The 26,384-nt window shown below is 39.6% G+C and overlaps 1 protein-coding gene and 1 pseudogene across 1 annotated transcript in view; one reads left to right on the top strand and one right to left on the bottom strand.

The window, feature by feature from the left end:
- Positions 1-26,384, top strand: part of ANK2 (ankyrin 2) — a 695,510-nt gene that overhangs the window by 62,134 nt on the left and 606,992 nt on the right. The window lies entirely within an intron of this gene.
- Positions 17,894-18,303, bottom strand: LOC132366627 (ATP synthase F(0) complex subunit C1, mitochondrial-like; annotated as a pseudogene).

Below are 26,384 nucleotides of genomic sequence, written 5' to 3' on the forward strand. Positions count from 1 at the left end.
ATATTCCATTGTATATTCGTGCCACATCTTCTTTATCCATTCATCTGTTGATGGAAACTTAGGTTGCTTCCATGTCCTGGCTATTGTATATAGTGCTGCAATGAACATTGGGGTGCATGTATCTTTTCCGTTTATAGTTTTCTCTGGGTATATGCTCAGGAGTGGGATTGCTGGATCATATGGTAGCTCTACTTTTAGTTTTTTAAGGAACCTCCATACTCTTCTCCATAGTGGTTGTACCAATTTACATTCCCATCAACAGTGTAGGAGGGTTCCCTTTTCTCCACACTCTCTCCAGCGTTTATTGTTTGTAGACATTTTGATGATTGCCATTCTGACCTGTTTGAGGTGGTACCTCACTGTAGTTTTGATTTGCATTTCTCTAATAATTAGTGTTGTTGAGCATCTTTTCATGTGCCTATTGGCCATATGTATTTCTTCTTTGGAGAAATGTCTATTTAGTTCTTCTGCCCATTTTTTGATTGGGTTGTTTGTATTTTTGATATTGAGCTATATGAGGTCTTTGTATATTTTGGAGATTAATCCCTTGTCGGTTGCTTCATTTGCAAATATGTTCTTCCATTCTGTGGGCTGTCTTTGTTTTGTTTATGGTTTCCTTTGCTGTACAAAAGCTTTTAAGTTTAATTAGGTACCATTTGTTCATTTTTGTTTTTATTTTCATTACTCTAAGAGGTGGTTCCAAAAAGATATTGCTGCAATTTATGTCAAAGAGTGTTCTGCCTGTGTTTTCCTCTGAGAGTTTTGATCACGTCTTCATTCTTCCTTTGAATTGAATCAACTCTTTCTCTTCATCAGTGCCCACTAATGCTGATTGATGTAAGACCTTAACCATCACTCTCCTGAATTACTGTAATAGTCTTTGCACTGGCAGGCTTCCCCACCCCCACCCTGTTTTATCAAGTTCTACATCAGATCACAACAAAACTGGTTCAGTTTCTCCATGAACCCTGCAGATCCCCGTCAGTTTGGTTTCCCTTTTCTGGAAGTTCTGACTCACAACCCCAGAGATGTTTTAGCCCTCCTAGTCCTGTGCCCCAGTCAGGAGCTCCAGGGAGTGTGGACATATGGTTTGGGTGAGCCTGCTGCAGATTCTGTGCTGTTTGTTCATCCAGCATGGGATATGTTACCGAACGCAAGTTTGTGTGCCCGACACAAGTAAGGCCAAACAATACTGAAATGTCAGAGTTCGGAGCAGAGAAAGGTTTATTGTAGGACCATGCAAGGAGGCGGGTGGCTCATGCCCCCCAAAACCCCAATCCACTGAAGGGTTTCAGCAAAGCATTTTTAAAGGCCAGGTAAGGGCGTGGGGTTGCAGGGTATGTGATCAGCACGTGCACAATTCTCTGATTGGTTGATGTTGAGGTAACAGGGCGGTTAACATTATCAATCCTTAGGCACCAGTAGGTCTGGGGGCTACATGCTCATGATCATCAAGTAGTTAATTTCTTCCATTTGGTGGTGGTTTTTAGCATCTGAAAAATTCAGGAAATATGCATGAGATAGTATTATCTGGGTACTTAAGAGAGGAGCTAAAGCAGAGGATATGGGGGAGGGGTCTGTCCGGGCAGGCCCCGTAGGGTCCTGCTCCGTTACCGATAGGCTATCAGAAGGCATCCCAAGGACTCATGCTCCATTCATCGGTAATATCCCTGGTGAAATGGGAGGAGAGCAGTTTTTACTGTAGCTAATGCCGATGAAGATTCCAGTTCTCCATAGTACACTCATCAGCAGAGAACTGGATGCGTCAGCATTGGAAACAGATTCTGGAAGCCTCTAACGCTGGGGTCACAGAAGGTCACTAAGAGCAGATCTTGGTTGGGATGGCAGTGTCTCTCTGTGGTATCTCTTCTTGGGCATGCCTCTGCTGATGCCTTTCAGAACCTTAAATCTTCATACTTTCTACAAGAACAGCAGCTGGTGCCGTAGGCTCGGCATTTCTAGAAGAAAATCTAAAATCTCTTGTGGCCAAAAAGCTGGGTGGGATATTGGAGTATTTCTACTGCGGGGATGAAGTGAGGAAGTGTTTGGGGAGGACTGTGACCCTAGAACCATTGTGGTAGAAGTTAGCAAGTGTCTCATCCAGATCTGGCATCAGTGTCTCTTTTTTGTTTCTGGCCCTAGGACACAGGGGTTGGAGGAGGGATTCCATACTGAAAAGTTTGGTGCTGACTTGCCGGTCTGATCCGAGGAGCTCTAGAACTTTGTGGCAAAGGCCCAAAGGGTACACGGGCCCAGCAGACACTGCATTATCTCAGCGTGCCTCACTGAGGTCCGTGCAAGCCAGTTCTGGCCATTAGACAGGAATTGGGGGACTCAAAGGTCAGCGTCTAAGAAGGACATAGGACAGAATGAGTAGAGAGTGGGCAGAGGGGGCAGTAGGGCAGCAGGCCTGGGCAGTTTGCGGGGACCCTTACTTGGAGAACTGCACTGAGGGCTCTCTGGGAGTCTGGACAGAGACAGCCTCGCTGGCTTTCAGTCCAAACAAGACATAAATATCTGTAAAGTACCTAGTACTTGATACATTGTAGGTGCAGTATAAATGTTTGATTTCTTGTGTTTCTGTTTGCTTTAATTTATACAATCAGAGTTACCTTTCTAAAACACAGATAAAAGTATTCAATACATCATTTCTTTGTTTTAAACCACCAGCCACTACTTTTCCTTTACATCAGTAGTTCTCAGATTCACGTACATTAGGATCACCTGGAGGGCTTTTTAAAACACAGATTTCTAAGCCCCACCTCCAGGATTTCTGGTTCAGTAGATCTAGGGTGATGCCCAAGAATTGCATTTCCTAACAGGTTCCTAGCACCGTGTTGTTACTGATGGTCTGGTAATTGCACTTTGAAAGGTACTTTATCTCTGAATAAAGTCCCAACTCCTCAGCATGGTTAACAATGACCCCCATAACTTGAGCTCAGATGTGAAGACGGGGGATTCTACCTCGGAGAAGCGACAGTGCCAAGAGCACCATCCCCTCTCTGGTGTGTCACACCTGGATTACCCTCCCCTTTTGGCTAGGCAATATTTTATTCTCCTAAAATCTGGCTTAAAAGAGTATGAAGGACTGTTTGAGGGGAAAAGAAGGCAGTAAAGGCAAACGTACCTTTAGTAAATAGTACAGCATAACCTCAGGGAAGAACTGTGTGTTCAAGAGGGAGAGGGCCAAGACCCTTGCTGTTTAGTCTGTTTGGTACCCTTGGTGCGATGGATTTTGTAGCCAGGTCACACCTTCAAGTCCATTTTATTATCTGCTGGTGAAGTTGCTTTCTTCTTCTGTTACACTTTTAACAGAAGTTTCCCCACCCATTTACCACCAGAGGTAGGAGGTTATTGTACTGGGGAACATGTGTCCTGGGGGGTGTACCAGAATCATATGAGGAGATTGGAAAAAAATGCAGCTTCCCACTGTAGATATACCAGCTAAGAACCTCCAGAATGAGGCCTTAGAATCTGTATTTTAATTTAATTTTAATACAATGTATTAGGTCTTAAAAAAATACAGAAAACTATTTTTTTAAAAACCCATTAAAAGGGCTTCCCTGGTGGCACAGTGGTTAAGAATCCGCCTGCCAATGCAGGGGACACAGGTTCAATCCCTGGTCCGGGAAGATCCCACATGCCATGGAGCAACTAAGCCCGTGTGCCACAACTACTGAGCTTGCGCTCCAGAGCCCATGAGCTACAACTCCTGAAGGCCGGACACCTAGATCCCGTGCTCTGCAACAAGAGAAGCCACCGCAATGAGAAGCCCACGCACCATAATGAAGAGTAACCCCCATTCGCTGCAACTAGAGAAAGCCCGTGCACAGCAACAAAGACCCAACACAGCCAAAAATAAATAAATAAAATAAATAAATTTAAAAAAAAGTTATAAAAAAAATAAAAAATAAAAACCCATAACATTGGCCCATATTCCTCTACTTAGATAACCTATATTGGCATTAAGAATAGAAATATGAACATATTGGAACATTAATATAGTAAAACCTTCCCTCCATGCTCTTCTCCTTAGTTCCTTTACTAAAAAGTAATCACTCATTGCTTTCCCTTGTTTTTATCTAGATAATATTCTGGGAATCTACTTTTTGGGGAAGAAATGTACATACTGAATGTAGAACTATTTTTATTACGGTGTGAGGAGAACACTACAACATATCTATAAGTATCCCTCACTAGCTCCTTTTCCCTCATTTCCTTCTTAAATTGGGCATGCTGCAAAATCCATCCTCAGCCCTCTTCTTTCACCATCACCCAGGTGTGACAGCCCCTGTTCTGGAGAAACTAGGAGAGACCCATTCAAGCATTTAATCTGTGCCAAGATAGGTTGGTTTGGCTTAACCTTTGTGTGGTAATTGATACAATATGTATTTCCGCTCAGTTAGTGTTTGTTCAGTGTGTCTTAGTCTGTTTGGGCTGCTATAACAACATACCACGGACTAGGTAGTTTATAAACGACAGAAATTTATTTATTTCTCGCAGTTCTGGACGCTGGGAAGTCCAAGATCAGGATGTCAGCATGGTTGGTGAGGATCCTCTTCCCCGTTGCCAGCTTCTCATTATCCTGACATGGCCGAAGGGGCTAGGGAGCTCTGTGAGCCTTTTTATAAGAGCACTAATCCATTCGCGAATGCACTAATCCACTCCACCCTCATGATCTAATCACCTTCCCAAGGCTCTGCCTGCTAATGCTATAAACATTAGGCATTAGAATTTCAAAATATGAATTTCGGGAGGACACAAACATTCAGACCATAGCATAGTGCTTTCGAAGTAGGCTAAGTAGTTTAAGAGATAGAAATGAATTAAGGTCTCCATCATGCCCTTAAGGGCATGTGTTATCAGATAAGCAAATAACTACTATGCCTGGAAGAAAGGAAGCTCTCACGGAGGTATAAGAAATGTGCCATGGGGAACTTCCCTGGTGGTGCAGTGGTTAAGAGTCCCGCCTGCCAATACAGAGGACATGGTTGGAGCCCTGGTCCGGGAAGATCCCACATGCTGTGGAGCAACTAAGCCCGTGCACCACAACTACTGAAGCCCATGAGCCTAGAGCCTGTGCTCTGCAACAAGAGAAGCCACCGCAATGAGAAGACTGTGCACCACAACGAAGAGTAGCCGCCGCTCGCCGTAACTAGAGAAAGCGTGTGCGAAGCAACGAAGATCCAGCGCAGCCAAAAAAAAAAATAAATAAATACATTATAAAAAAAAGGAAATGTGCCATGGGCGGCACAAAGATAACTGATTTGTGAGTTCTGATAGGCAAGTAGCATTCAAACTGGTCTTTGAAGGATAAAAAGTAAAATGGTAAAGAAAGAGGGATGGAAATGGGAGGTGAAATCCAGATCCAAGGAGGAGCATGAGTGAAAGTGTGGGGTGGGACCACGCTGTCATGGGAGGGGGCAGGGGTTTAAAAACGTCGTTTTAAAGAGTTCAGATTTTTAAATAGACAATGGGAAATTTTTCTTTTTTTTTGGCCTTACGGCATGCGGGATCTTCCCTAAACAGGGATTGAAACTGTGCCCCGTGCAGTGGAAGCGCGGAGTCTTAACCACTGGACTGCCAGGGAAGTCTCAACAATGGGAAGTTTTGAAAGTTGTTTTTTTTTTTTCTTCCCCTCCTCCTGAAAGTTTTTGAGAAGAGATTTAACAGGAAAAGACTGATGTTCTGGAAAAATAACGCAATAGTATTAATATTTATGAGCAACAGGGTCACGGAGAGAATTAAGTCCCAGAAAAAGAATCTTTTGGAGCAACCAGCAATGGGATTATATTGATGTACAACATAGTCTTTCTCCCTCTTATTTGTTTTGTCCAGCAGAAGTGTGAGGGATGGATTTGACTGGGGATCAACAGGTGAATAGACCTGTTACTGCAATACGGTAGTGAAAGTAAGAGGAGAGTAGGACATGAGACACATCGCTAAGGTAGAGTCAGGACTTGTGACCAGAAGAAAACTAAAATAGATGATTTTTAAGATTTCTAGGCTAAAAGACCAGGTGAATATTAGGTATCCTTAATTGAGATGGGAGAACCGGAAAAGGAGCAGGCTTTAGGGTAGAGGTGGTCTGGGAGAGGGGTAGGAAGGTCGAAGCTTATTACTTTGCTGAGTTTGAGTTACACTGGGGATATTCAGATAGAGGGATTCAGCAGGCAGATGGTAACTCAGGTCTGGAGCTCACAAGAGAGGTCAGAGCCAGGAAGTACAGGTTTATAGCCACAGACCTAAGAGGCAGATGATTGCCTGGAGGCAGGGGTTCCCACACTTCAACACACATCAAAATCTCCTGGAGGCCTTGTTAAAACTCACCGCAGGGCCTCATGCCTGGAGTTTCTGATTCAGTCTGGGACAGGCCCAGCAATTTGCAGCTCTAACAAACGCCCAGGTCGTGCTGATGCTGCTGGTCTGGAAGCACACTTGGAGAAGCATCAGCCTAAAGAAACATATAGTGAAAGAAGAGGGCTGAGGGTGGGAATTGGGGCAGTGCCCAGCTTAAGGAGGAAGTGAAGGAAGAGGAGCTAGTGAGAGCTACTTATAGATATATCTTAGTGTTCCCTTGCTTAGTAATAAAAATAACTGTACATTAAATGTGTACATTACACACATATTTGCACATAAAATAAGCACATTTCAGGTATACAGTTAGATAAGTATCAGAGGAGAACTGGAGAAAGAGAGGATGCTGTGAATCCCAGAAATCTGGTCTTTTTCGAGGAATCCTTCTCACTCTGTTTAATCCCTGAATGGCTTTCATTTGGGTGTCATCCAATTCCTACCGGTCTCAGTAGCTAGTGCTTTCATTAACTGATCAGTTTAACCCATTCCTGGAATAAAAAAGTCAGACCAAGTTTATAATCTGAGATTTCATGTGAGTTGCTTCTAAAAATTGAAATAGATTTTAATTTTCTTATTAGGAGGAAAATAAAAATAATACTGGTAACAATAACTCAGTAAAGGTTGGTGTAGTATATTCTTGTTAATTGGGTTGAGTCGTTTCTATACACAGTTTTGTTCTGAGGGGTAAGCTACAGCTGGCCAGCAATATGCACAAAGAAGACTCAAATGAGCAAAATCACACTGTGGGGAACTTGCTCATTAAGGTAAACGTTTTAAAAGCCCTGCTGATAAAAATATTGGAAATTATAGAAATTAGTTTTTAAAAATATCTGTAATTTCATATTTGAGAAATTACCACTATGAAGATTTAGGTATATTTCTTTCTAGTCTCATATAATTTGTAGGGGAAGAAAATTTCTTTTTTTTTTTTCTTTTTACTACATTCTTAGGTTCTCTGGCTGGGACCCTATAAATTGGACTGACAGAAGATAAATTACCGAGAGGAAAGCAACCACATTTATTTAAGTTTTATGTGACTTGGGAGCCTTCATAAGGGAATGAAGACCTGAAGAAACAGTTAAACCTGAGTGTTTTTATTCTAGATCTGATGAAGAGTGGATAGTCATGGACAAAGAAGTATGAGCTAAGGGTAGTAAACTGGGGGAAACTTAGCAAGGCCTGTTTATTGGGATTCTTCTTGGTGCCCCTCTGTCTTCAGAGATAAGGATGCTACTTTCTTCCAGGTATAAGGACGGCACCTCTCACATGAGGGTCTTATCACCTATTTCAGGGGAGATGGGGTAGGTCTGAGAGTCCTTTCTGTATCTGTCATTTCTCAAATTCCTTTAGCTTAAAATATTCAATATGTCATGGAGCCATATTTTGGGGACAGCATGTTCTGAACTCCATCAATATTTAGAAAATTTAAATCAAATAATTGATTTAATTTTATATCATGCTTTTTTCCACTAAATATAATGTGGTCATTAAGTATCTTTTGGAGACCTCATTTTTTATTGGCAGCGCTGCATTCTAGTTTATGGTTGTATCATAATTTAACTATTGCCTCCAGTTGTTTCCTTTTTAAAATTTATTCTAATCAAAATACAGTGAGGTAAAAATTAATGTTCTTTTTTGTATGATAGAGAATTTCTACTAAAATGTCATAAACAGAAATTAATTTTTGGCAACATTCTCCTTGCTGTTTAGATATTTAGATGGTATCTCATCTGAGTTAATGGATGTGTCTAGTGCTTAAATATGCTTAACAGTTTTATTTTTCTCAATTTCTTTCGTTTTGTTGGACATGAATCACCTGCTTGAGACATTTTTTTGCTAATTGTATGTGTGTAACTTTTAACAATACCCAGTAGCAAATACGTATTAAACTCTGTGTATCAAGAAATATTAGGTGTTGGGGCTTCCCTGGTGGTGCAGTCATTGAGAATCTGCCTGCCAATGCAGGGGACACGGGTTCGAGCCCTGGTCTGGGAAGATCCCACACGCCGCGGAGCAACTGGGCCCGTGAGCCACAACTACTGAGCCTGCGCTTCTGGAGCCTGTGCTCCGCAACAAGAGAGGCCGTGATAGTGAGAGGCCCGCGCACCGCGATGAAGAGTGGCCCCCGCTTGCCACAACTAGAGAAAGCCCTCGCACAGAAACGAAGACCCAACACAGCCATAAATAAATAAATAAATAAATTAAAAAAAAAAAAAGAAATATTAGGTGTTATGGGAAATTATAGAGTTAAGTAAAATGGGGCCTCTGGTCTCAGAGAGATCATATGTAGTAAGGCAAAAATATAAGAAGAGTATAAATGATAATCAAATTTAGTTTATTGATCAACCACTCTCTGATCTACAGTTCCAAATGAAAGGAAAGAAGTCGTTAGGCAATAGAAATTACATGTATATTTCTTCCCTTCTCTAGTGTTAGGAAAAAAAGACCGTTGTGTTAAATATGTACATTGATTATAAAATGCATCCCTATTTCACAAACATTAGTTGTGTGAAGATATATAGTTCAGATTAAGACATTCTAATTTATATGTATGTATCTGATATCTATCAGATATATATCTACCCACCTATTATCTATCTGTGTTTCAGCTATTGATCTATATTTCTTTTCCTTTTATATTACTTAAGAGAGTCTCTTATTCTAGGGCTATTTTTTTTTAAAATTAATTTATTTATATTTATTTTTGGCTGTGTTGGGTCTTCATTTCTGTGCGAGGGCTTTCTCCAGTTGCGGCAAGTGGGGGCCACTCTTCATCGCGGTGCGCGGGCCTCTCACTGTCACGGCCTCTCCCGTTGCAGAGCACAGGCTCCAGACGCGCAGGCTCAGTAGTTGTGGCTCACGGGCTTAGTCGCTCTGCGGCATGTGGGATCTTCCCAGACCAGGGCTCGAACCCGTGTCCCCTGCATTGGCAGGCAGATTCTCAATGAGTGCGCCACCAGGGAAGCCCTCTAGGGCTATTTTTGTGGTCCTTTAACTGCTCTACCTGCCTCCAGTCACTTCTGATCTTGCTTATTACTTCCAGACAAATATTCCCAATCTCCAACACTCATCAGAATGTAGTGAAAACAGTCTATGCTGGCCCTGGGGCCACAGCTGATTCTGGGATTGTCAAGACAGCTGATCTCTGTACTGGCCACAAACAAGAACAGGGTCCTGCTGATAATAACAGTAAGACCTTGAAGAGCCAATCAGGGTGGCTGTCACCCGCCCTTCTCTATTCTGTGGTTGTTGGGATTTGATAGCTCAACAGATGAGGTATGGAGAAAATCACACTGGATATAGTATACCAGAGTTTGAGGCCCATCTTTGTTACCTATCTTGGTTTTTTTAATGAAGTCCCATGTAGTCTTAGACAGCTTTTGTAAATCAGGATAATAATTACTCTAGCCAGACCTTGAAGTAGCAGGGTGCTGACAAAATTTAATTTATTCATGAAATAATGTACCCTTTTAAAAGCAGTTTCATACACATAGCTGATTTCTTCTTTACTATGCTACTTCAAGGTCTGGCTGAACACAAATCCTGAAATATTATGACTTCCAACCAACTGCAATGTCAACAAACATCTGTGGAGGATACAATGAGACCTGGTAGTGCTAAGGGCTGGGAAGACAAGGGTAAATAGAGCACACAATTCCTTTCCTTGAGAGGTCGGTAGGTTCCTTTCCTCTGAAAGCAGGTCCCTGTACCTTGCACCTTGCTTACCCCCTTGCAATAACTATGTCATGGAACCAAATCTTTGAGAACTGACTGCAACAGGATTGGCTAGCTAAATTATTCTTGTTTGTGTTTGGGGGGTGAGAGCATGATGAGAGAGTGGCTTGACTATCAGATAACCGTCCCGCACACCAATGCCTGGAACTGCATTTGTTGCTTTGCTAATTTTTCTTTTGTATGGGGAAATTGAATTTATAATAGCTTCCGACTTCTCGACATCACCTTTTTCAGGCACTTACAACTTATTATTACCACTGATTTCTGACTTGCTGAGCTAGCTTAAATTGCCTGTTCTTTACATCAAATTGAACCTCTAGGGAAATCTAGTTTGTACCAAAGTGGTCAGAAATGAAAGCCTGCTTCTGTGCAAGGTTTCTACCTCACCATTCAGTTTGTGTGATATGCAACTTCCGTTTATCAATGCTGTCTTCTTAGACTGTGGAAACACTCTCTGGGTGAGGTTCTGGTGTATTTTCAATAGCTACACACATCTTATAATGTAAATGTGGAATAGGTAAGTGATTTTTTTTGTGTGTGATAATTCTGCATTTTCTTTAAAAATCAGTCACCTTATTCTTACTGACAATGCAGTATAATAGTATATAGATTTCTCATTTTTTTCTCATTTACTCACATAATTTTCTTAATTTTACAAATGTATGAGAGACAGTCTCAGATTTTATCACCAGATGTAGCATTTTTCTCAAAGTCTTGGAGAGTGGAATACTCTACATGACTATTTTACATAAGCATTTATATATATTTTAATTTCAGACCTTTTCACAATTATTTTATCAGACAATCTTCTCTTGCTTTCACCTGAACATAATCTTAAAGTCAGATTATGGAGGAAAATAAAAAATTTATGATAGAGCTTGACTTTCTGTTTTCCCCAAACAAGGGATTTATTGCAGTGCGTCTTTCAAGGTTTCCTTTCTCCCAGGAACTCTGCCACAAGACAGCATCCTGCTCCCAGGGGCCCCTCTCTGCTGCACCCAGTCATTAGAAGTCAGTGAAAACTCTGCAGTTGGAAGGCCCATTAGCCTCAGAGAGGATGGCAGGAAATGAATTTGCTTGTGCATCTCCAGTCAAGGACAATGCCATTAAGGGTTGCAAAACTACAATATCTCAGAATAAAGATTTTCAAATTCTATTACCGGCGCACCATTGAGACACTTTCATTTCATTTCGACTCAGGGCTGGAAACCCAAGTAAGGAAGCACAGTAGTTAAGGTAGAATACAATTATGATTATGAAAAATACAATTAAATTCTAAAAGCGAATCTCTATATTGAGTTAGCTGGAGAATAGATCTCTGGCTGTTTGCTATACTTTAATGACCATAGTTGAATCTGTTTTTAATTTTCAATGGTATTTCCTTTCTAAAAATGCTGTTTGTTGGTAATGCCTTGAAAGACTACCCTGGCATATTTCTGACTTCCATTCTCACTGCCAGTGGTAACAAACAGTATTTTATATATTCTTTAGAAATAATGAAAAGCACCTAAATTGTCTAAAAAGTAGAAATAGGCTCATATCCTTCATCACTGTAATGTTAATTTAAAAATGAAAAATTACTGTGAAAGAGACTGTCAACCATTTGTAAGATGTGACCCTATTTAGATCCTGATTTGAAAAAAATTGTAAAAAACACACAAAAAGATGGAAAACTCAACATTCTATTTCTTCTTCCAAGTGCTGGCTGGTTACATGGGAATGTTCACTTTGTAAAAATTCAGCAAGCTGTGTACTTATAAATACTGCAAAACAAAATTTATTTAAGTATTTATGAGACAAGCAAGGAAATTGAAGCAGTGACTAGATATTTGATAATATTAAGGAATCGTTAATTCTTAAAATGTGGTAATGGCATTTTTGGTTATGTTTCTAGAAATCCTTATGTTTTAAAGACATATAAAAAGTATTTATGGATGAAATTATCCCTTCAAAATAATCTAATGTGCGTTTCTGGGAATGGGGGTGGAAGTGAAACATATTGGCCATGCTTTGCTAATTATTAAAGCAAAGTGATTGGTACATTTGGGCTTATTATACTAGTCTCCTTGCTTTTGTTTATATTTACAGTTTTCCATAATATAAGTGAAAAATATTTTCATGAAATATTACAGCTGTACAAAAAGCTATAGAATATAATAGTAGCTGAATCAAATAATGCTTACCCATGTGCCAGGTACTGTTTAAGTGCTTAATATATATTCACTTATTTGATTTTCATGGTACCCCTGTGAGATATGTTTCATTATTATCCCCATTTTACAGATAAAGAAATTAGGTTAAATAACTTGTCTTGGCTCATAGAGCTAAATAATGATGGATCCACATGGGTTCCTATGAACCCACATGTATCTTCCTCTTAGCTTAAAAAGTAAAACCTATTTAACATAGTCAAAGACCACTTACGTGTGAGGTTGAACCATATATGACATTGTTGTTTTTGTAGGTCAAAAATGGTGGAACATTGGCAATATCATGTGGTTTAACCCAATACCTTGTCCCAATTACATTGTCCCTCCTAACCCCCAGGTGATAACTGCCATCATTCCCATGCATTTCTTTGTACTCTTAATTCATATATATGTGTCCCTAACAGTAGGTAGAATTGTTTCTCATGTTTTAAAATGTCATATGAATGATATAATATTGTTAGTATTTTAGCAATTTGCATTTTGCCCTCAATTTATGTTTATGAGATACATTTACGTTGATATGTTTTATAAATATATTGTGGTATACTCATACTCTGGCATAGTACACAATTGAAAATACATGAACTAAAGCTAAACTTTTCATTTTAACTTGTTTTCAATGTCACTTATTATCCTTTGGTGGGCTTTCCATCTCAGAAATATTGGTCTACCTCATTCCTTTTCATTAGCTGAATAGTATCCATTCATTGTATGGGATAAACTGATTTATTTAACCAGCTCCCTACTGATAGACATTTAGGCTGTTTCTAGTCTTTTGTTATGACAGGCACTGCTCCTACAAATATATAGGGCATACTCGTATGAGTGTGTTCAAAGGATAAACACCTATCAACAATGGCAATTTATAAACTTTACAATTAGTAGATAAAAACACCACCTTAAACTTCTGTTGCTTCTCAAACGTATTTGATTGGATTTTATTTGGTCCTTCCTGAAAATATTCCAGATGGTTCACACTCATTCTCATGACAGACTGTATTTCATCTGTTTTCACAGAAAAATTTAGCCCCCCTTAAGAGCAACTTTAAGTGTGTGTGGATAGACAAAGCAGATAATGTGGTTGAGCTGGAAAATGTTTACTCAGTTTGATACTGTGGCCAATAACATAAAAAAAGAGGGAAAGAACCAGAAATATGAGGAGAGAGGGCGTCTTCACGAAATAATATATTATCTTATAGAAATAACCCCAGTGAAGCTTTGGTGAAACAGCTGCTTGCTCTTGAGGGAAATCCATCTTCAAGAGTCTATGGGCTGTGGGGGACTCCCCTGGTGGCGCAGTGGTTAAAGAATCCACCTGCCAATGCAGGGGACTCGGGTTTGAACCCTGGTCTGGGAAGATCCCACATGCTGTGGAGCAACTAAGCCCGTGTGCCACAACTACTGAAGCCCGCGTGCCTAGAGCCCTGCTCCACAACAAGAGAAGCCACTGCAGTGAGAAGCCCGCGCACTGCAACAAACAGTAACCCCCCGCTCACTGCAACTAGAGAAAGCCCCCGCGCAGCAACGAAGACTCAGTGCAGCCAAAAATAAATAAATAAATAAATAAAGAGTCTGTGGTGGGCTGTGGATGTAAATGATGGAAGAGTTTGTACATCTGGATCGTTGGTGAGAATATTTATCCATTTTTACTGCCCACTCTCTCACGCTTATTTTGCTACCTCTCCTTGATACCTAATATATCTTTAGCCTTTCTGGTGACCCTCAATTTTTGAGGCCCTTGGAAGTAGTGACCCTTTCTTACATAAAACCTGAAAAGAAACAGGGAAGCCTGAGCTTCAATAATGAACACTGGGCATACCAAGGTGAATCTTCTTTGCCAAGCTGCCGTGGCCCTTGTGCTATTGGTACACACATTTGTAGAAAGAGGTAAGAGGTGCTGGAATGACTTTGGAAAATAAATCGTTACCAGTCGGTGTTGTTTTTTAACTGTAAGCTTTTCTCTTTTTCCCACGTTAGCAATACTTAGTAGTCAGTGTTCCTGCATTGTAGGTAGATTTAGTTGAGATTATCTTGGAAAACTGGATACTTGCTTTTTTTTTCTCTCTGAATATTAAGCTTGTTTTATAAAAGGTTTCAGCTGCCTTCACTTCAGACAGAGTCAAGGAAGATATTTCAATTAAAGAATTATGGTTAAAAAAAATTTTAAAGCATACTACTAGACACAGGAAAGAACATTTTAGCATCTTACTCCTTTAAACTTTCTTGCTACCTATGCTATGCTTTAAAAAATCATTATAAAGCAGACCCAGTTATTATGCATTACCACTTGGAGCCATAAAGCCTTTAATATTTAAATTCAACTACAAGAAAAATCAATCTCATTTTGAGATAGCCTGTAAATTTTTTACAATGTTGACCAAAATATTTTGGCTTGCAAAATCCATTCTTCACTGCGTGTAAAAAAATACGGCAATATGAGATTTGGATGTAGATGTACACCTTTTTTTTTAAAGGTTTATTTTTTAGAGCAGTTTTGGATTCACAACAAAATTGAGAGGAAGGTACAGAGGTTTTCCATATACCCTTTGCCTCAACACGTGCATAACCTCCCCATAATTTTTTTTTTTTTTTTTGGCTACACCGTGTGGCTTGTGGGATCTTAGTTCCCCGACCAGGGATTGAACCTGGGCCCTCGGCAGTGAGAGCACCGAGTCCTAACCACTGGCCAACCACAGAATTCCCACCTCCCCCATAATTAACGTCACTCACCAGATTGGTACATTTGTTGCCAAGGATGAATTTCCATTGACACATCATTATTACCTAAAGTCCATAGCTTACTTTAGGGTTCACTGTGTTATACATTCTAATTCTATGAGTTTGGACAAATGCATAACGACATATAATAATATGTCATTATAATATCATACAGAGTATTTTCACTGTCCTAAAACCCTTCTATGCTCTGTCTCTTTACCCCCACCCCCATTTCTGGCAACTGATGATCTTTTCATTGTTTCCATAGTTTTGCCTTTTACAGAATATCATATAGTTGGAATCATACAATATGTAGCTTTCTCAGATTGGCTTCTTTTACTTAGAAATATGCATTTAAGTTTCCTCCATGTTTTTTCATAGCTTGATAACTCATTTCTTTTTAGTGCTAAATAGCATTCCGTTGTCTGTATGTACCAGAGTTTATCCATTCCTCTACTGAAGGACATATTGGTTGCTTCCAAGTTTTGGCAATTATGAATAAAGGTTCTATAAACATCTGTGTGCAGGTTTTTGTGTGGACATGTTTTCAACTCCTTTGGGTAAATACAAAGGAGCACGATTGCTGGATTGTAAGATAAGAATATGTTTTATTTTTTAAGACAGTTGCCAAACTGTCTTCCAAAGTGGCTGTACCATTTTGCATTTCTGTCAGAAGTGAATGAGAGTTGCTGTTGCTATACACCCTTGCCAGTGTTTGATGTTGTCCAGTCTGATAGGTGTGTTGTGGTATCCCATTGTTTTAATTTGCATTCCCTTGGTGACGTATGTTGTGGAGCATCTTTTCACATGCTTATTTGCCATCTGTATATCTTCTTTGGTGAGATGTCTGTTAAGGCCTTTGGCCCATTTTTTAATATGGTTGTTTTCTTATTATTGAGTTTTAAAAGTTCTTTGTATATTTTGGATAACAATCCTTTTTCAGATGTGTCCTTTGCAAATATTTTTTTTTCCAGTCTGTGGCTTGTCTTCTGATTCTCTTGACATTGTCTTTTGCAGAGCAGATATTTTAATTTTAATGAAGTCTAGCTTATCAATTATTTCTTTCATGGATCATGCCTTTGGTGGTGTTGTTCCCAAGGTTATCTGGGAGTTTATCTTCTTGGAGCTTTATAGTTCTTGCATTTTACATTTAGGCCTATGATCCATTTTTAGTTAATTTTTGTGAAGAGTGTAAGGTCTATGTCTAGATTCATTTTTTTGCACATGAATGTCCAGTTATTACAGCACCATTTGTTGAAGAGACTATCTTTGCTCCATTGTATTGCCTTCGCTCCTTTGTCAAAGATCAGTTGACTCTATTTATGCGAGTTTATTTCTGTGATCACTGTTCTGTTCCATTGATCTATTTATCTGTTCTTTCACCAATACCGCACTGTCCTGATCACTGCCACTTTATAGTAAGTCTTGAAGTTGAGTAGCATCAGTCCTCCAACTTTGTTATTCTACTTCAATATTGTGTTGGCTATTCTGGGTCTTTTGCCTCTGCGTACAAACTTTATTTATTTATTTTTTTAAAAGATTTTTTTGATGTGGACCATTTTTAAAGTCTTTATTGACTTTGTTACCATATTGCTTCTGTTTTTTATATTTTTAGTTTTTTTGTTGCAAGGCATGTGGGATCTTAGCTCCCCGACCAGGAATCAAACCCACACCCCCTGCATTGGAAGGCGAAGTCTTAACCACTGGACCGCCAGGGAAGTCCCCAAACTTTAGAATCAGCTTGTCCGTATCCATAAAATAACTTGCTAGGATCTTGACTGGGATTGCATTGAATCAATTGATGAAGTTGGGAAGAACTGACATCTTGACAATATTGAGTCTCCTTATCCATGAAGATGCAGTATCTCCCCATTGATTTAGTTCTTTTATTTCATTAATCAGAGGTTTGCTCATATAAATCTTATTTTGTTAGATTTATACCTAAGTATTTCTTTTTTTTTTGATGTAATGCAAATGTTACTGTGTTTTGAATTTCAAATTCCACTTGTTCATTGTTAGTACGTAGAAAGCAATTGACTTTTTTTTAAAAAAATTTTTATTTATTTATTTATGGCTGTGTTGGGTCTTCATTTCTGTGCGAGGGCTTTCTCCAGTTGCGGCAAGTGGGGGCCACTCTTCATCGTGGTGCGCAGGCCTCTCATTATCGCGGCCTCTCTTGTTGCGGAGCACAGACTCCAGACGCGCAGGCTCAGTGATTGTGGCTCACGGGCCTAGTTGCTCCGCGGCATGTGGGATCTTCCCAGACCAGGCCTACGAACCCGTGTTCCCTGCATTGGCAGGCAGATTCTCAACCACTGCGCCACCAGGGAAGCCCGCAATTGACTTTTATATATTAACTTTGTATCCTGCAACCTTGCTATAATTACTTATTAGCTTTAGGAGTTTGTTTGATCCTTTTGGTTTTTCACATAGATGATCATGTCATTTGCAAACAAAGACAGTTTTATGTCTTCCTTCCCAATCTGCCTGTGTACCTTCTATTTCCTTTTCTTGCCTTACTGCATTAACAAGGACTTCCATTATAAGGCTGCAAAGAAGTGGTGAGAGGGGAATGTCCTTTCCATATACCTGATCTTAGTGGGAGATATACATCTTTTTTGTGTGTGAAAAAAAGATTTAGAGAGCGTCTTTTTATTATGTCAACACACTACTAGATTTTTAAATACCTTTGGTTATCTGTGACAAATAGATATAAAATCAAACATTGTTATTTATGCTATTCAAGTCACATCTCTCTCTCTCTTTTTTTTCTAGAGAAACATTGTGTTTAATGGTAAAGCTTAGCACACTCTAGCACTGGGCATGGCCTGGAGTCGAAGCATCAGGGGTGGGTAGGTGACCTTCATGGAACCTCACATGGCAAAGAGGATGAGGAAGGTGACCATCAAACAGAAGAGCCCCATAGACTCAGACAGGGCAAAGCCCAGAATGGCATAGCAGAAGAGCTGCTGCTTCAGAGATGGGTTCCTGGCATAGCCAATGATCAAGCTGCCAAACACTGTGCCAATGCCGGCCCCTGAACCAGCTACACCAACTGTGGCGGCTCCAGCGCCGATAAACTTGGCCGCTGTGTCAGTGTCCCAGGAGACAACACCGACCTGGAACTCCCGCCTGGCCACGGGGAGTGGGACACTGCTGTAGGAAGGCTGTTCAGATGGGACCTCTGGCCCCTCAGGAAGGAGGCACACACAGGCCTGATCAGACCCCTGGTACCAGAGCGGGTCAGAGCAGGAGGAATGAGTAGTGCCCCGGTGGTCTGCATGTTTTCAGTCTGCGCTCCCACTGCCTTGCTGCCCCTGCTCGGCCCACAGTGCTCTCCCGGCTTGAGGTGGGTGACTGACTCCTCAAGTCACATATATCTCTTGCAAATTAATTTATTTCAGTCTTGACTGATAGGCACTCTTCTGTTTTTTTTTTAAAGTTTTGCCAAATGTGCAATGGCAAAGTGAAAGTAAGATTACATAAAAAAGAAAGAAAAATATAGCTAGTATTCAAAGTTCTTCACAAGTGAAGACCTTAATCTACTGTTCTGAATTTACCTTTTGCTGTCCCCTGGATAAACCCTTCATCAGGGTAGACCTGTGTATTGCCTGTTCCTAAAATATATTGTGCTAGGCTTTTTGTTGTTGTAAGGAAGAGATTCATTCAGGTAATCTTAAGATAAAAGGGGTTTATTGTAAATACCAAGGACCTAGACTTTGTTTTCTGATGTCTTTCTGGGTGATTGCTCTCTATTTTTCTCCCCCCTGTTCAATCTTCTCTGCATTCTCCAGTATAAATTCTGGAGGGAGATAGTCTGATTGGACTAATTTCCACTGCTCCAGTAGGAAGAGTCCTTTGAATTGGGCCACCCCATGAGTCAAGACTGTGGAGTTGCTGCCTTTGGGTCAGGCCCACTCTGGTTTACTCAGTGGCCATTTCTGAGTAAAGAAAAAGTAGCACCATTGTCATGGGTAGGCAGTTTCAGTGAGAAGAATGAGATTTTCTGTGTGACCCTGGGACTGCTATGTCCAAGACATGTCTAAGGTGTTTCTACCTCTCTGCCTTTGTTGACACTTATTCTCTTATCCATAGGGTGTTCCCTATGAATTTACATATATTCTGATTTTACCAAGCTGAAATATTAATGAGTTAGGTAGGCAAAGGCTGCCCCAAATATTGCAGTCTACTGATATCTTCCATCTTTGAATTTTTAGTGGATCATCACTGAGCACAGTGATGATTTGAGACCAAGGAGGTGAAGGGCCTAGAGAGGAATGACTTTTTCAACAGTCTGTAAGAATGCAAAAATAAAAATATTTATTAAATTTGGAGTTGAATTTATTCTGGGCTTGGAGGTGCGGGGAGAAGCAACGTGCACTAACAAGGACAACAAAGATTACTGAATTCTTTAGATCGCACCAATGATTTACTCAGGTGTATGTGGTTTACATCCCCTATCTCCTTTATACTCTAGTAAATCTGTGCTTTTTTGTTTATTTTTTAATTGAAGTATAGTTGCTTTACAATATTGTGTTAGTTTCAAGTGTACAGCAAAGCAGTTTGGTTATACATATATATGTATATATTTATATTCTTTTTTATTTTTTCCATTATAGTTTATTATAAGATATGGAATACGATTCCCTGTGCTCTACAGCAAATCCTTGTTGTTTATTTTATATATGGTAGTTTGTATCTACTAATCCCATACTCCCAAGTTATCCCTTCCCTCCTTCCCCTTTGGTAACCATAAGTTTGTTTTCTGTCTGTGAGTCTGTTTTTGTTTTGTAAATAAGTTCATTTGTACTGTTTTTTTTTTTTTTAATTATTTATTTATTTATTTATTTTTGGCTGTGTTGGGTCTTCGTTTCTGTGCATGGGCCCTCTCAAGCTGTGGCAAGTGGGGGCCACTCCTCATCGCGGTGCGCGGGCCTCTCACTGTCGCGGCCTCTCCCGCTGAGGAGCACAAGCTCCAGACGCGCGGGCTCAGCAGTTGTGGCTCACGGGCCCAGTTGCTCCGCGGCATGTGGGATCTTCCCAGACCAGGGCTCGAACCCATGTCCCCTGCATTGGCAGGCAGACTCCCAACCACTGCGCCACCAGGGAAGCCCTGTACTGTTTTTTAGATTCCACTTATAAGTGATATCATATGGTATTTGTCTTTCTCTGTCTGACTTACGTCACTTAGTGTGATAATCTCTAGGTCCATCCACATTGCTGCAAATGGCGTTAGTAAATGTGTGCTTTTGATCTCTGTGTTGTGGACCACAGCAGTTAGTATTCAAAGTAATTTTTTGACAATTCAGATGTGACATATTTACAAGAAAAGCACAGCAGTTGGAATAAGCTAGAGAAAAAGAAAAAAGGGATGGGAGAGGACATGAACCAAAAGGTGCAGGACTTGAAGGCAAAAATCTCCCTCTCGGCACTTCCCTGGTGGCGCAGTGGTTAAGAATCCGCCTACCAATGCAGGGGACACGGGTTTGAGCCCTGATCTGGGAAGATCCCACATGCCACGGAGCAACTAAGCCCGTGCGCCACAACTACTGAGCCTGCGCTCTAGAGCCTGCAAGCCACAGCTACTGAAGCCCGCGTGCCTAGAGCCCATGCTCCGAAACAAGAGAAACCACCACAGTGAGAAGCCCGTGCACCACAACGAAGAGTAACACCCCACTCCCTGCAACTAGAGAAAGCCCGCACGCAGCAACGAAGACCCAAGGCAGCCAAAAAAAAAAAAAAAATCTCCCTCTCTTTGGTCCTTGGAAGCAGCACCAGAGAGTTACCCAAGATGGTGACAGCAAGGGATTCACTGAGGAGTTCCCCAGGCACCAAAGGACTAGGCTTATTTGCTCTTCTAATATAGTAGTTTACACAAATGTGCATTGGACTAACTAGTTTATCCCTATGGAAAAAAGAGAATGAATAAGAGAAGACTAATGTAGACATTTTGGACATAAGAAAGGTGATAAAAAAATAAATGAATTTTACTGGTGAGAAGGAGTGAATGGATTCTTTGTCCACAGTGACCTTGAGGTAAATAGAAATAATCTGTCCTCAATGATGTACTCATTTATTTTCATAAAGTATCCGGTCTGCAACCAGTTGATCTTGAAGTCTATCTTGTTGATTTCTGAGCCAGCTGACTAGATTTCCAGCAGAGGGAACCTTACAGAAGGTTTTTCTTCATGGATAGGTGGTCTCATCGACTGAAGTTCCCTTCCTCTTAAGGGTTTTGAGGGGTTTTTAGAGAGTAGCTTTTCCTCAGGAAAATTTAGGACTAATTTAGCAAAGTATCGTGCCCCTTATTATCCATATTTATGGAGTACTTAAGGAGTCTTTCTAGCTGCCACATTTTAAAGAGAGTCTTGGTAAATTTGAGTATGTCTAAGTAAGAGGCTAAAGGATAGAGAAGAGTTGTTAAAATATTGGGGACTCTTTCATGTAATCTTTTTTTTAAATTGAGAACATGGGTTAAATTTATTTCATGTAGCTCCAGAAGGCAGATGTTAGGTTATCGGGTGGAAGCTGCAGAAAACAGATTTCTGCTTAAAATAAGAACTTTCCAACACTTGGAGTTGTTTGAGAGTGGAATTGGCCACCTTGTGAAGCAAGGTGTATTAGTCTGCTGCTAAAACAAAATTCCATAGCCTAGGTGGCTTAAGCAAGAGAAATTTATTTTCTCACAGTTCTGGAGGCTAGAACTCCAAGATCAAGGTTCTGGCTGATTGAGTTTCTAGTGAGAGCTCTTTTCCTGGCTTGCAGATGGCTGCCTTCTCATTATGTGCTCACATGGTCTTTCCTCAGTACATATATGGAGGGAGAGGGAGAGAGAGAATGAGTGAGTGCTCTGGTGTCTCTTCTTATGAGGACACTAATTCCTGTCAGATCAGGGCCCCTGTGACCTCATTTAATTTTAATTGCTTCCTTAGCAGCTCCATCTCAGCCACATTGGAGTTAGGACTTTGGCGTATGAATTTTGGGGGGACACAAACAAAACAGGAGAACGCTGTGTTTGGAGTGTTTAAATAGAAACTGGTTGCCATCTGTCAGGAAAGTTTTAGAGGGGATTCTCAAACTAGGAGAGGCTTGGCCAGATGATCTCAGTTTTCTTAAATCTGAAGGAACGAGGTCAAGCTGTAGATTTTTGAAGATAGGCATATATTGGGGCACACATTTGAAAAAAAAGGTTTGATTTTATTCTGGAAACTTGTTAGGAACCAAAATTATAGGTGTTGGAAAATCAAAGTGGAAGTAAAGAAAACCTCTTACCTCTAGAGCTGCCTGTACTTGGTTAGATATGAGAATTGAAAACATTAGAATTTACCTAGATAGAATTTCCAAATATCTTAATCTTCATAAGTAACAGAAATAAATGGAATACATATGTATTTGTCATGTAGCTGGTTCTTTAAAGGACAAATTCATAATACCATTATAAATATGTTGTGTAATTATTGGATGTTGATAACTACTTTTTGAGAACATAAACCTCATTTCATTTTATTCTTCAACACGTCCTGACAGAGTTCCTTTTTCAGTAGGCAGTGAGGTAAATTTTGCTTCTATTAGGATATCAGAATTGGACCTAATAACAATCAACATTTGAATGACTTGAAAACATTCTTATATACAGGTTTATTGCATTGGAATTTGAATCCTTTTAGCATGAAAAATAGATGATAGTCTACATTGTTCAGTGTTGTTGATGACCATAGATTGGCTACTAGGTGGATGGTCATCTTAGGTGTTTGGTATTTACTTTGGGTCTCACAAAAATTTATACTTTATGCTAACTGCAGCAGAAAAAAATATTTGGTTTGTGACAAGAAATGTTAGAAACGTATAGATGCTATACATCATATAATTTTCTACCTTCCCTGCTTAGTTGATTTGCTACTATTTTATAAATGTAGAGAAATGAAGAGCCAAAAGGAAGGAGAGAAATAGAAAAGTTTTGTCCTGATATAAAGGAGAATGTGAATTTTATTTGCATAGTATGCTATTCTTTTGTTTTTGTTTTATTATAAATTTGATACATGCTTATTATAGAACACTTGGAAAAGAGTGCATTCTTTTTAAACTTACCATCTGTTACCTCAAAACTAGATTTTTTTTTTGAATAACGTGAACTCATCCCTTTTGATCCAAAATTATAAAATAAAACCACAACAGTGTGGTTTACTTTAAAAAGAACTTCAATTTTTAGAGTTAAGAACCTGAAAGTATTAAAAATATAAGAAAATCTTCAAATTAATTTTTTATCTTTTGGTGCCATTTATTAAATTATTTTGCCCAAGAAATTAAAACAAGTCACAAACGAGCCAAAAGTTAAGGTGTTAAGATCGTTCATATCAAGATTATTGATGTGAAAGCCTGGAATATTATTTATATTTTGTTCAAAGAATTTAATTATATTATAGGCATATTAGTTATACTGTAATAACTTAGAAAAGTAGTTCTGACAAGTAGTTTTTAATCATTATTATTTACCCTGCAAACCCTTTGTTAAGAGTTTTATCTCATCATGCCATTAGTTATTAAAAATTAGATAGGAACTATTTTGTATTTTGGTTTATCACATTGCGGAATAACCAAATCATAGAAGCTCAAAGACTGGAATATAATTAGAGATGATTTTGCTCAATTCCACCTTTTATAGATGAGAAAACTGAAGCTCAGATGGAAATGGATAATTTCCTCCATTGAGTAACTAGCAGCTCCCCTGCCCTCCCAACCCCATCGGGTTTCACTGCATTTCATTGGTGGGGTTTGTGGAATAACGAATTGTTGATTTCCCCCACCGCAATCCAATGTGTTGGAAGATATATTAACAGTGCAGGAGACTCTGAAGTGCTTCTATGACAAAAGTGGATTTCATTTTAGGACAAGCCATAAAAGGTCATGAAAATCCTTTGGAAAGTTTTCATGCAGTTAAGAGTTTATTTGCGTAGATTTCTAACTTGGAAGTCATAAAATCAATTGCTGTGTAGTAAGATTTCATTTATAAGAATTTGATGTATTTAATGCAGTATTTTGATAGACAAGTCTGCTGTTGTCTGGAAGAGGAGCAGGTCACTTGTTGGAAGATATTCAATTACTTAAATGAGTAATAAAAACAGAGTATATAGTTATCCTATTTGTTTATTGCTTTGCTTATTCTTAGCCAATAAAGTAAAATCAATCCCACAAGAAATACTCCTGAAAATGCAATTTAAATATAATTTAGTGTACAAGGTCCAGAATGCTTGTAGGGGAGTACAATATCCAAGCCTGAATTTAAACTTAGTGATTTTCAGCCATCAGGTTTAATTTCTTTCATCAGTATGAGTTGGTGGCTATTTTCCTCTTGAGCCAAGGGAGGTACTGAATGCAGGGGCAAGAAGCACTTTCTTCTGTTGCCTCTAATTATTCTAGCTGGGAATCAATTCTTAAGTGCTTTCATCAAAGAATGAACTTGCTGCCAGGAGCCTTATTTGCCTGCCAGCATAAAAGTTTGGGTATAGATTTTTGATTTCAGGGTAACAGCTCTTTCCAAGGAGGAGCCAATGGCAGGAATTGACTCTATAGGCAACTGTGAGACAGAACAATAAAATGATCCTGGGCTATGAGAATTAGAAAGTAATCAAGTTTGAATCCTAGTCCTAGGACTTGCAGGCAAATGACTTTGGGAAATACTAATTGCTTTGAGCCTTAATTTGGCCATCTATGAAATGAGTATAATAATATGTTTGTTATAAGAATCAAATGAAATAATGAATGTCAAGCACCAATGGCAGTATATGGTACATGCTACATGTCTTATTTCCCTCCCTGTCTCCCTACAAATTCAATTCTACTTCCTTAAGATTTCTTTGGAGACTAAACTGCAGAATAACTGAAGTGGGGACAGAGCACATTGGGCTACTACAGAAGCCATCTTATCTGTGGACATTGCCTTTAAATACAATTGAGATTACCATTCTCCACTGTGTCCCCTTCCTAACCCCTGCTCTAACTTCAAGCAGTGAAAATCCAATTAGTTCCAGTTCCCAGAAGCCTCATCTTTGGCTATATTACTTAGAAACTTGACATGACGATAACGAGGCCTTCATTCCAGGGTGAAGTGATCCAAGATTTTTCCCAGTTGCTTATAGCGTCCCAGTTCTCAGGTAAGGTGGGTTACTGTTATTCTCTATGAAAGATGAACAAGAGCCACAGATGCTAAAGTAAGATAGATGTCAAGATCCAGGGACAGGATCAGAAAGGACAACTGGATTAATCTTTTAAAAAATGTGGTAAAATACATATAATGTAAACTTTACTATTTTAACCATTTTAAAGTGAGTGTACAGTTTAGTGACATTAAATACATTCACAGTGCTGTGCATTCATCACCAACATCCATCTCTAGAACTTTTTTTTTCTTTTTAACCTCACTAAGCAACTTGTGGGATCTCTGTTCCTTGTCCAGGGATTGAACCTGGCTGGGCCCTTGGCAGTGAAAGCACCGAGTCCTAAGCACTGGACCGGCAGGGAATTCCCTCTAGAACTTTTTATTCTTCCAAAACTGAAACTCTGTACCCATTAAACAATAACTCCCACCCCCACCCCTTGGTCACCACCATTCTACTTTATGTCTTTATAAATTTGACTATTCTAGATACCTCATGGGTGGAATCATACAGTATTTATGCTTTTGTGACTGACTTATTTTGCTTACCACAATGTCTTCAAGGTTCTATATTGTAGCATGTGTCAGAATTTCCTTCCTTATTGAGGCTGAATAATATTCTATTGTATGTATATATCACATTTTGTTTTGCCATTCCTCTGTCAATGGATACTTGGGTTGCTTCCATCTCTTGGCTATTGTGAATAATGCTTTTATAGACATAGGTGTATAAATATCTGTTCAAGTCCCTGCTTTCAATTCTTTTGAGTATATACCAAGAAGTGGAATTGCTGGATCAAATGATAGTTATATTTATAATATTTTGAGGAATCCCCAAATTTTCCATAGTGATTGCACCATTTTACATTCCCACCAGCAGTGGGCAAGGGTTCCAGTTTTTCTATATCTTTGCCAACACTTGATATTTCTGTTTTTTTTTTTTTTTTTAAAGTACATTTTTTTAAAAATTAATTAATTTATTTATATTTATTTTTGACTGTGTTGGGTCTTCACTTCTGTGTGAGGGCTTTCTCTAGTTGTGGCAAGTGGGGGCCACTCTTCATCGCGGTGCGCGGGCCTCTCACTATCGCGGCCTCTCTTGTTGCGGAGCACAGGCTCCAGACGCGCAGGCTCAGTAGTTGTGGCTCACGGGCCTAGTTGCTCCACGGCATGTGGGATCTTCCCAGACCAGGGCTCGAACCCGTGTCCCC

This window comes from Balaenoptera ricei, chromosome 5 (assembly GCF_028023285.1).
Source record: "Balaenoptera ricei isolate mBalRic1 chromosome 5, mBalRic1.hap2, whole genome shotgun sequence".
NCBI classification, from domain to species: domain Eukaryota; kingdom Metazoa; phylum Chordata; class Mammalia; order Artiodactyla; family Balaenopteridae; genus Balaenoptera; species Balaenoptera ricei.